This window comes from Malus sylvestris, chromosome 17 (assembly GCF_916048215.2).
Source record: "Malus sylvestris chromosome 17, drMalSylv7.2, whole genome shotgun sequence".
NCBI classification, from domain to species: domain Eukaryota; kingdom Viridiplantae; phylum Streptophyta; class Magnoliopsida; order Rosales; family Rosaceae; genus Malus; species Malus sylvestris.
Window position 1 is genome coordinate 11,516,450 of NC_062276.1, and position 12,677 is coordinate 11,529,126.

General features: G+C 40.2%; 1 pseudogene; it reads left to right on the forward strand.

Moving 5' to 3' along the window:
- The first annotated feature begins 4,933 nt into the window (after positions 1–4,933).
- Positions 4,934–7,403, forward strand: LOC126611117 (F-box/kelch-repeat protein At3g06240-like; annotated as a pseudogene).
- The last annotated feature ends 5,274 nt before the right edge of the window (positions 7,404–12,677 follow it).

Sequence of the window (12,677 nt, forward strand, 5' to 3'; positions counted from 1 at the left end):
TGTTCTTGTATTACGTCTCTTCTCCCTCTGCTCTTATGTCTCTCTCCCTCTTCTCAATCTAAACGACGGTGAGGTTGCGGCTCCTTTAGTGGCCAATACAAGGAGAGTGTAGATAGAAGGCGAGACATCAATGCTCAAACCTAGCTGGTTGAGTATGCTTTTATACAAAGATGTTAGAAATTCATGGTATGTGTAACTCTGTGATACGAATTTCTCAGAATTAAGCCTAAAAAGATTGACACCACTAGTTACCTGTAACAAAAATACAACTGTGGAGAAGATGAAGAAGGATTAAGTACCTACTACTGCATAGGACGAATGCTTTACATATGTGTTAGTATAAGATAAGCCCCATTAGTTCGAACCAAGATATGACATTACAAGAATAAGCAAGAAGAACAAGAGAAGCAGAACGAAGAAGAAGAAGAAGAAGAAAGAAAACAGAAAATGGAGATGGGGAAGGTTTTGAAGAAAAAGGAGGAATAAATTAGAAATTGAGGGCTTGACAAAAGGCGGTATTGAAATTGAGAAGGTTAAATCTAATAATATGAATGAGGATCATTTCTGGATTCTTTTTGTGAGGATCCCGAAGATCTGTGAATCGAGTTTGTTTAATTTTTTTATTTAAAATTGAACACAAACAATACCTAATAAAAATTGACCGCATGATATACAATAAAAGAAAACGATTTACGAATTTCGGAAATCTTCATAAATAGAATCTAAAGAGAATCCTCATTCAATATATATGATGACCTAAAGACTAATTTGTTTCCAGAAGTAACAATAAATTAGGGACAATATTTGGTACGGAAAAGAATCCTCGGGGATCCTAGAGATTCAATTTTCGTTAAGTACTATTCATATTTAATTTTAAATTTTAAATTTTGAAATAATTTTAACCGCACGATGTACAATGAACGAGTGAGATCATGGGGTCTCTAAGATCCCCATGAAAAGGATCAAGCGACCATCCTTTTCCATTTGGTACTGACTTTACTCACCAAAATGGCCAATAAAAATAAGACACGTGTTAGATGAGTACTCATTTTACTCATCAACCTATGTGGTCTAATAAAAACAGTAAGGCCTCGTTTGGTAGCTCGGATTGTAATGACTATTTCTGTCAGATAGGATAAATAATCATCGGATAGTACTGACTAAATTAGTCGGGCGTTTGGTGCAGTATCGGACTAAGAACTGATTATTTATACTATGTTTGGTATTGAACTGGATAAGAAAAGGGAAGAGGGATTCTACTAAGCTTCTACTGAGATGGGCATGGCCGCATGGCTGAGATGCTCCCACAGATGAGGGATTTTGAGCATCCGCAGATGCTGCTAATTTGCTGAGAGTTGGAATGGATCTTAAGGGCTTCAAGTTTGTAATCAGAGGGGATTAGAAGAACCCAGAAAATGGTATTGAGAAATAAAGGTCAAGGAGATGAAGCAAGTCAATAAGGTCGAGAAGGACGGAGCCCAAAGCCTTTGCCATCGAAAATCAAGGTCTAAGAGGATGGAGGCACGATCGATGACCTTGTCTAATCTGTGTCGGAGGTGAATTAGACAACGCAACTCATGGATTCTCCAATTGAGACTCAAATTTGAGGTCTTGTTACTTTGTGATTTTGGGTTTAGGGCAAGGATGAAGGGAAATGACGTGAGAGATGATGGAGTAAGGAGCGAAGCGAGGAGGACAAAGCAAGTTCTTAGGTAGTCCTGTGGTATGCAGATGGCCTCGTCTAGAGAGAGCAAAGCAAAGAGAACATCTGGAGAGGATCGTGTGTCTGGAGAGGAATGAGAGAGTGTCTGAAGCGGAAGAAGAGAACCCGACTAAATTGTACCATGGTTTTGGATGGTATAAGCAAGCGGGTGTATACCTGATAAAGTTGGTGGGCCCGGATTATTAGTATTATCCGGTGTCTTATACGGTGTGCCAAACGAGGCCTAAGTGTTAGATTTTTAAGTTTTTATAACCAAGTAACCAAACAGCCATTTCGCTTATTAAACGTTTAACCAAACAGGCCACTTCGTCTTCCTGCTCCAGTAAGTCTGCAAAATCTTCCAAGTCATGGCTAGCATCGCTTGTTGGCTTCTTTTTCATTCGAAGGCTTTGTTGGGCTTGTGTTGTAAATAGGTAGACAAAGCCTTTACGACCCCCATTTTTGAGTTAGCGAGAACTAGGCGCAAGCCATTCCAAATGAGAAACAAGTCCTAGGGTATGCTTTGTTGTTCGTCCAGCAACTCCTAAGTGATTGATTTGATGTTACGTTGAATGTTTCTGGAGCTGATAAGTGTTTCTGGCGGCTTTGAAGTTCTTCAGGTGTTTGTAGAAGTTTTGCTGGCGGCTGTTGGAATAGTGACTTGGCATGAGAGCTCAAGGTGTGGTAGCTAAAGTCCCACCAGTTTAGCAAATAAGATGACATTTGCTGTTGGCAAGGCTTAAGTTTGGCATAAGGTCTTCTAAGTGATTTGATATTGGATGAGTTTGACCATAATGCATGGTTGCATTTCATGTGGAGGGGAGCTTGAAGCTTGGTTTGTGGATTTCGTATTTTTAAAGTAGATGAAGGAAAAAATTGGAGGAATGAGAATGGGAAACTTGAGGCTAAGCTTATGGGTGGTGCAGGAAGCCTGCAGTAGGCAAGAGAGAGATTTTTGTTGGAAACGGCTGATGTCCAATGGGTAAAAGGGTGGAATGAAATCTATTTAACAACCTGTAGACCAAAGTTTGTGAGATGACTTTGCAGTAATAATATGTTCAGGGTAACATATGACTTGGTGAAGGAATGAGGCGAAATGTTTCTTGGGAGGACAAATTATTGTGGAGTTGGGCCAGCATGGAATAACTCTAAGTTTGGTTTGGACTTTGGTGCTCCAAAGTAGTCCAATGTCTCCATTATCAAACAGTTTTCATGGGTCTTGTGGACCTTCCCAACTTTCCACAACTCAACCTCTCGAGCAAGCCATGTGAAACCACATGTAGATCATGTGAGCTTGGTTGGTGTTGGGTTTAAACGAATAGGTTCAACATGACGTGGTATATTTCCTTGTTTGGCCAGTCATGATAACTAACTAAAATTGGTTAAAACCTTACTTAACTACTAATTTTTGGATACATAAATATAATATAAATGGGATTAGCATGAAATTGTATGATGGAATAGAACGTTTGGGCCTTCAATCCTCTTGGGCCTTGTGTGAAATTTTTGGGCCCAAACATGCTTCCCTTTTCCAACTACCCTAATAGGCCAACCCCATCACCAATTCTTCTTTTCTCCAACGGTCTACCTCCAATCCCTCTCTTCCGCATCAACTGACCTGTCATATTTCCTCAAGTACAATGATTACTGAGGACGACCACCCTGATGTGTATTGTTTTAAAAATCCCCGCCCAGGCACTAGATTGCTGGCCACCGCCCCGATTAATGTCTAGGCGTTTGAAAAATTAAGAAATGATGCCTAGACCTGCTAAAGCGCCTGCCTAAACTCGCCTAAGTTGCGACTCTCTTGGGCAGAAAATAGATAACTTTCATTTTGCATTTTATTTTTTTCAATAAATTGTAAGAGACTTGTTGAATACTTATTGAGCACACATTATATGCTTGTTCCCCATGTTTTCATTATGTTCCAATACTTCATAATAAATGTGTCATTCTATTTTGTAGTTTATGATGAAATTATATATATTTTAAGTATATGAAATATAATGGATTTAGTTAAATCCGCCTAGACCTCGCCTAGCCGCCTAGGTGCTAGGCTCCAGCTTGCCGCCCTACTAACTCTTAGCATCTTTTAGAACCTTATTGCCCCGCAATTGTTGAAGCCTAGGGCTTGGATCTTGCAAACGATGGCGGAGTCGACAAAGTACCCGTGGTTGCAGACTTGTTGCGGTTGTGGAGCACAGAAGAGAGGTTGGAGTAGGGGATGGAGGTGGGGTCGACGAAGAAAAATTAATTTGTAATCTAGAAAAGATGAGAGGAAGAAGATGTTGTTTGGTTAGGGACATAAGGTGAAGGATGCGTGTTTGGGTATTACAATAGCAATTGTTTGGAGAGGTTTGATAGGACATATGTCCATATTCAATTGATCCACATAAGAGGTCAGTAAAATTATTGTACTTATTGATGCACAAAATCAGTAAAGACTTTGGAACAACGTAAAGTGTCAAGTGTGTGACATTCGCTCAGTTGCTCTGGTCACCTAGTGAGGATAATATGTAAACAGATAGAGATAGGGAAGCAAACACAAGATGTACGTGGTTCACCCTAAGTTTGCCTACGTCCACGGAGTAGAGAAGTTCTCATTAATAGTGAAGGGTTCACACAAGTACATAAGTCTAAGCATAATCACCATTAGTAGGTTCTAATGACTGGTTTAAGTAAAATAATGGCATTGTGGATTAATTGTAGGAGAATGGTCTCCTTTTTTAGTTAAGGAGAGTCTTTAGCTTTTGTCCGCGATCGCTGTGAGACTCTATGAGATTTATTTTGACGTTGACATGTGTCGCGCTGTGATTGGCCTTCTGGTTGGAGGGAAACTCTTGTGTTTCTGCATGAGTGCCTTAGCATGAACCCCTCAGTGGGTTCTTGAAGGTATGACGTTAACCGATACTCAGTAGTTTCAAGATTGGTCAAGTATGGTACAAACAGTGCTGATTGGTCAGCACTCAAGTATTGTTCTTAAATTAATATATAAAGTTGACGAAATATAAAATCGCAAAGGGTAAAATAGGCATAGGAAAAATTGAAAGTTGGTGAAAAAGTTTATTGTGAAAATACATAATTTTTAGGTTTGCATTAAAATACGCTTCACTTGTAAGTGAGAAGTGTGATTCGATTTTCGTCAAATGCAAGTTCGAACCACATTGTTGCTAGCCGATTATGTTTGTTCAGAATATCTAACTTTTCTAATAAATTGGATAACCCGATACAACTCAAATTACCTACCCATTTAACCCAGCAAACGCAGAATCATTTTCCGGTGAAATCTTCCCCACAAAGCTCTAGTATCCTCCTTTCTCCCATATATCTCTTCATCCTCCTCACTTCCTCCCTTCACCTGCCCTGCTGATAACCACAGGTATACGGATTGATTGTTTTACACATATATATTGTTAATTCCATTATTTTTCTCTTCATCTTTCTAGATTGTTTAGTTAAATTATACCTATATTTTTTGGGGGGTGATGTTTCTGCAATTTTTTTGCTGCTGGAACACTATCATTGATGATTGATGATTGATGATTATTTATCTGATTATTCTTTCCTCATCCCGATTGTCAAATTATATGAGATTTTTGGATGGTAGTATAGGAAACCCTAGCTCTTGCGGCATGTTGATTGTATGTATATAAGCTTTAGGGGTTTTCTACTTTTCCTTCAATTTTTTTTCTAATACTTTTATGGATCTTTTACAGTTACAGGAGAAAGATTTGATCATCTAATTAACATGGCAGAAGGTGGCCTGCCGGAGCGACAGACGCAACTGGTCCCATCGGATCATGGTGCCTGTATCTTCACAAATGATATCATCATCGAGATACCGTCATGGGTTCCAGGGAAATCCTTACTACGATTTCGGCGTGTATGCAAGTCATGGCGTACCTTAATCTCAGATCCTTATTTTGTCAGAAAGCAGCTCAGCCATGCAGTTAGACGCATCATCAACAACAACAACGACAACTTGAGGCTACTAACGTTTACAAGTACAAGGCATCTCAGGTCCATAGACTATGAATCTTTATTGACATTATTAGCGAAGAACAAGCACGAAAATGTTAGTCGTGTAGTTGTTCCACGCTGCAGAAAGCACAAATTACTACTGGTAGAGCCTCAAAGAAGATTCGTGCAGATTATGGGTTCTAGCAATGGCTTGATGTCAACAGATAAACTGCTTGGACGTTGTCTTGTGGAACCCTTGTACTGGAAATGCCAACAAGTTACCAAAACCTACTTCTTCAGTTCTTCCATCATTTTATGGGTTCGGTTATGATTCTGCGACTGATGATTACAAGGTCATTTGCAAAAATCTAACTCCAAATCGTCAATATGAAATTTTTCTTTTTACACTGAAGATGGGTTCATGGAGGACTGTTGAAGGCCTCAATCATGTTGAATTGATTGGACGGGGTTAGTTGTTGAACGGGGCCCTACATTGGCTAGACAGGAAACGCGGTGAAGGTAGCCAAATAGATTCAAAATTAAGAATCATATCTTTCGATTTGGCTCAGGAAAACTTTCAGGAGCTAGTGCGCTTACCCATTGTCATTGAAGAACAATCGATGATTTGGGCGGATGTGTTGGAAGTTCAAATCAAATACAGTGGCCGAAATTGGTGGAACACTTTTCAGAAATTGGTGGAACACTTTTCAGCTGTTTTTTTAACAGCTATACTTGTTTTTTATTTGATAGCCTTTTGTGTGTGTCTAAAGTAGCCGAAAGTGTTAAACGGTGTGAAGACTTTTGTACACCTTTTCTTTTTTGTTTTGCATGCTTTATGTTGCCTTGTAAAATCTCTATAATAGAGACAGGTGTGTGTCCTTGTAATAAGATCATCAGAATCTCATTTCCATTTCAGCTTGTAAGCAATTGAGTTTGTAAACTCTTATTAAATATATCAAGGTGTTTTGCTTGTTTGCCGTGCAGTTTGTCCAACACAGAAGCTTGCTTCTTCATTTACTTCTTTCTTTCTTTGTCCAATTTTATTAAGAGTGATGTGTGATAGCGTTAGAAAACTTATCACCCACATATTTTGGTATTGAATTAGTAAACTTCGAATACCAACAGGATGTTGGGGATTATAGAGGTTCTCATCTTTTGTGTGTTCTTACCCATTTCTGCTGCAGAAACAGGAGTATGATAATGTGGGTAATGGCAGAATACGGATTCGAGGAATCTTGGACCAAACTGATAGTGCTGAACGATATACCCTATATAAATCCACGGCTTTTATATGTGTTCAGAGGATGATAAAGTTTTCATCGGCTCAAGTAGCGGTGACTTAATATTATATGATGCAAAGGAAAACAGATATAGGATTGCTATTAAGCCTAAAAAGTCTCGGTCTCTTCAATTAGCTATGTACGTAGAGACTTTGCTTTCGCCGGTAACTGGGAGGTAGTGCAAGCATCCAAAACTCAGCTGAGGGATATGATCTACTTCTAGACAGAACATTTGATGCAAAAGGCTGGTCAGCATGATCCTTCAGGATGCTTGCAGAATCTAGTAAACAGAAGGAACTCAAGATACTTCAGTAATGGCTAAGGATACTTCGTCACTTTTGTCGAATTACTTTGAAATTTTGTAAGAAGTCTATCCATTGATAACTTGTTATTGTTATCAAGCTGATGAATTTCTTACAAACAGAGGGGATAAAAGAGGACTGCAAAGCTTGAGATTACAACCATGAATTTCATTCCCATGCACGTAAAAATTATCTAAATCCTATGTCTTCTTAGAATTAAGAACCCTAAAATACCTTGCGTTCATAGAATGACCTTCCTGTCTACGTATTAATTTCCCTCCTCTCTCTCATTTACATCGTTTTTTTTTTTTTTTAATTTATTTCCCTCCTCTCTGACGAAGATGATTGAAGGGTGGCAGGCGGCCGATAAGGAGAGTGGTGCCTGACCTCTGAATCTCTGATAACTTTTTATTTTGAACATATTATCTTAACGGTAATCGCAAACAAGGTAAAAAATACAGAATATATTATAACTTAAATTGAGTGTAGAGATAAAATAAATGGTTTGAATAAAAAATTTCAAAATAAAATATATCAGAGTACGAATGGAGAAGGGTAAGAGATGAGTAATCCATAACCTTACTAGAAACCTTATCCCCCACGGCCTTCTCTCTCTCTCTCTCTCTCTCTCTATATATATATATATATATATATATATATATATATATATACCAAATAAAAGTGATGGGATGCGCCACGGAAACTTACAACGGCAGACGGCGGCCTCCGGAATCGACAGAAGCAACTGGTCTCCTCCGGTGACGGTGTGCTAACACCACCTTATATTGAAAGCACTGGCATCATTGTTGAGATACTATAATGGCTACCAGGGAACACTTTAGTACGATTTCGGCGTGTGTGCAAGCTATGGCGCACTATAATCTCCGATTCAAATTTTGTTAGAAAGCAGCTCTGCCGACGCATCAACGACAACAACTTCAGGCTCATGTTTTTCAAAAGGAGGTATCTCCAGTCCATAGACTATGAAACATTATCATCATTATTCGTGAGGAATGAAGATATTAGTAGCATAGTTGATGCAAGCTGGAGCTCTAGAACGCACAATTTGCGAAGATCGTCTCAAAGTCAAATTCGAAGGGTGAACATCATCGGTTCTTGCAATGGCCTCGTATGTCTAGTAATAAACTGTGTGGACATTTTCATATGGAACCCTTGTACTGGACTTACCAATGTGTTGCCAAAACCTACCGAACAGCTTTTGCGTCCATGTCTTTACGGATTTGGTCCGTGTTTTTACGGATTTGGTTATGATTCTGTGACCGACGATTACAAAGTGACTCTGGGAGAGAACAGCAATGCAATTCATATCTGTAAAGTCGTGGTCTTTACCCTTAAAGGGGTTCATGGAGAACTGTTGAAGGTCTAAATCAAGATGATGATATTCAATTGCAGAAGCGGGGGTTGCTATTGAACGGGGCTCTACATTGGCTACACCATGGGCTAATAAGTTCAGAATCAAGAGTCGTCTCTTTCAATTTAGAGGAGGAGGAGAAATTTCAGGAGTTGGTACCTTTGTCGAATATTGTTAACGGAAGAAGAAATATGAGGGCGGATATCGGGCACGTTCTCACCTTTTTTGTTATCTTAGGGGTGATGATGAAAATATGGAAATATGGGTGATGATGGAATATGGAGTGAAGGAATCTTGGACCAGACTCATGCTCATACAAATGGATGATCATCAGCCCCGTCCAAACTATATCTACGTTTTAGACGATGGTAAAGTTTTGATGAGCTACCTTAGAGGTGACTTAATATTATATGTGTAGACATTGAAATTTCGGTGAAATAAGAATTGACAATTGTATTAAAATTACAACCCCCATTCATTTCACCTACATCATACACTCACTTCACATACATCATACACTCACCTCACCTACAACACACACTCATCCCACCTACAACATCCATTTACTTCACCAAACAAATGGATGGTGGTGATTCATTCTCAAAGCCTATAAATAGGCTTCTCCATCAAGCAAAAGGGAGGATTTTACATACATTCTCTCTACTCCCAAATTGGAAGAGAATTCACATCACACCAAAGCCTTAAAGCCTTGAAACTCTAAAGCTCTCAAGCAAATCCCGAAGAATCAAGAAAGCCCTCTTCGTTCTTCATCAAAATCCTCCTTCAAGATCAAGCCCCAACGGCCATTGAAGAAACTTCCACTAATTCAAGATCAAGCCCTGGCGGCCCTTGAAGAAAGTGTTCATCATTCATCATCCGTTCATCCTAAAGATCAAGCCCCGACGGCCCTTTGGATCAACAACATCAAATCCACCCATTACAAAGATAGAATCAGAGGCTAAATTTGTAGAAGAGATTGTAACCCTTAAATCATTAATACAAATATTATTTTGTACACGTGTTCTTGTCTCATTCATCGCAGGAATTCCCATGTTTACAAATTTGGCATGTCCAGTGGGACTATTCTCTACCTCTCATCTCTATCTTTGAATCCGCAAAAAGCACAAATGGCATCAAAGAAGGCAACAAGGAACAAGAGCGTCATCACCACAGGCAGTGTCACTTCGGGCGTCACAACTCGAAGCAAGGCAAGAGCTCTTTCTGTCGCCTCTTCTACCCCTGCATTAACTCCGCCGAAAGAACAAGAGCACTCGAGGCACAAACCTGTGATCACCCTGGCCTCGCTAAGGGTGCCAAGGGAGGAAAGCCCAAGGAAGTACCCTGGTTTTATGCTTTCCGATGCCAACTCAAGTGGCAGCTCAGCCATGCAAGTCATGACCACTAGAGCGACTTCAATCGATAAGCAGCTGGCTCATATGAATAAAGCGATCGCAAGGCTCACACGGACTGTGGAGGATAAGGACCTGCAAATCGCCGCACTCGTCAACCAATTGGATGCGAAGCCCGACGTGAAAGTCGAGCAAGGGGATAATCCAGTAAAGAAGGAAAACGATGAGGATGAGGAGCCCCCTGCGGAGAAAGTCGAAGAGAAGCTAAAGCTAGACCAATCAGTGTCACTCATGGGATCTCTTTCTATCTAGCAGTTACAGGAGATGATCGCCAGCACCATCAAGGCACAGTACGAAGGAAGCTCACATGACTCCGTGCTGTACTCGAAGCCCTACTCCAAGAAAATTGACGCTTTGAAGATGCCGAGGGGTTATCAACCACCAAAGTTCACGCAGTTCGATGGAAAGGGAAATTCGAAACAACATGTCGTCCATTTCATTGAAACCTGCAACAATGCTGGAATAGAGGGAGACTACCTCGTCAATCAGTTTGTGCACTCGCTGAAAGGTAACGCCTTTGACTGGTATACCGACCTCGAGCCCGAATATGTCAACAGTTGGGATCAGCTAAAGAGGAAGTTCATCAACTGCTTCTACAGCACCCACCACACTGTAAGCATGTTGGAGCTGACCAATATGAAACAGTAGAAGGATGAACCTGTCGTTGACTACATCAATAGATGGCGTTCGTTAAGTCTGGATTGCAAAGATCGGCTTTCTGAAACCTCCGCCATTGAGATGTGTGTTCAAGGCATGCACTGTGGGTTACATTACATCTTTCAAGGCATAAAACCAAGAACGTTCGAGGAGCCGGCAACTCGTTCCCACGACATGGAGCTAAGTATTGCCAATCACGGGAAGAAAGAGCCGATTATCGACTTCAAGAAGGATAAGGTGTTCTTCCCAAATGTAGACAAAACTGGGAAGAAGCCCCCCAATGAATCGTTCACCGTCAACACTGCGCCCATCAAGACCTCATCCGCGTCTATCAAGATCTCCTCCAAAACCAAAGCAAATGAGATAAAGAAAGGTGAGCCTTCTTACACCCAAGACAAATACAAAAGCACCTTGATGGAATTAGAGCAGAATGTGTACCTTTTTCCTGACTCAAACATGGATGCAATGTTAGACGACTTGCTGGAAAAGAAGGTAATCGAGCTACCCGAATGCAAGCGGCCTGAAGAAATGAATCACGTAAATGATCTTAAATATTGCAAGTACCATCGAATTGTGAGCCATCCTGTTGGTAAGTTTTTCGTCCTCAAAGAGCTCATCATGAAGCTAGCACAACAAGGGCGAATCGAGCTCGACCTCGAAGACACGGCCGCAACACATACTACTACAATTGCATTTGGATCTTTCGATCTCGTGCTTATCCAAGCGACACCTGACCATTCTTATCAATGCTCAAGTTGCACGATACCTTCTGTGCAACCATCGCCAAGGGCAAACGACCAGGATGCACTTACCGATGATGAAGAAGGATGGACGTTGGTGACCTATAAGAAGACGAGGAAGCCAAGACCACAAGCTAGAAGGCTAAAGGGGGAACAAGTGAGAAAGCACCGTCGCCGCAACAGTAGGAAGCCCAAAAGAAACGTAAAAGCTGCTAAGCCTACGTATGCTAGGGAACCTATGGATCAAGAGCCACGCATTCCTGTCTCCTTGCATAAATACTTCCCAAAGGACTTCTTGAAGGAATTATTTTGTAAAACATGTTCATTTGAGCAACATCATATAGCATGCAATTAACAATTAAAGGCGGAATCATGCTTACATGCACTCAAATACAAAACATTTACCCATGAAATTCAAAGCCTAGTAGATTGGTGAACCAATAATCAACTCAAAAACAAAGTGAGTTGAAATTAATACCTTTGTAGATTCCTCTTTGCATAAGCAAAGGCTAATCACCCAAAGAGATAGGGCCTTCATTCCTTGCTTCTTAGATCCATGGATTTGGATGGAAGAATAGGTTCTCCAAGTTCCCAAAATTGAGAACCTCTAAGTCTCTACACCAAGGAGAGATTGGATGATGAATGAGTGACCTTGGAGGATTAGATGACTAGCTAATCACCTCCAAGGTGTTGGCCTCTTTAGAGAGAAAATGGAGAGACAATTCTCACCCATTTTCCCCAAAAATAAACCCTTATTTCACTTAATGAATATTTAGTTATAAAGTCATTTATATAGTCACTTCTTTAAGTGACCTAAATAACCAAACAACCCTAATTCATCTTCATGGCCGGCCATATAGGGATTTATGGGCTTTTGGGCTTTAATGAATCTTTATTCATTAAATTGTCATACAACTTAAGTTAATGGGCTTGACGTTCGAAGCCCATTGGGCCTTAAGGTCCAAAACTATCCCGTGGTCTTTAACGAACTTATTCGTTTGATTAATTAACATATTAATTAATCCTTGCCATAAATAATTAAACCATTCAATTAATCTTACTCATTTCATTTATTTCGTCCATCTCTACCTTACACGGTGTACGATCCATTAGGTTCCTTTTAGCGAGGTAGTGGGCGATTAAAACCATTTTACATCGATTGTGAATTGAAACTATTTTCAATTCTCCCTTTAGTGATTACACACGTTTAGGGCTTCCACAAACCATGAGTGACACCTAGCCGTATGTCATGGTT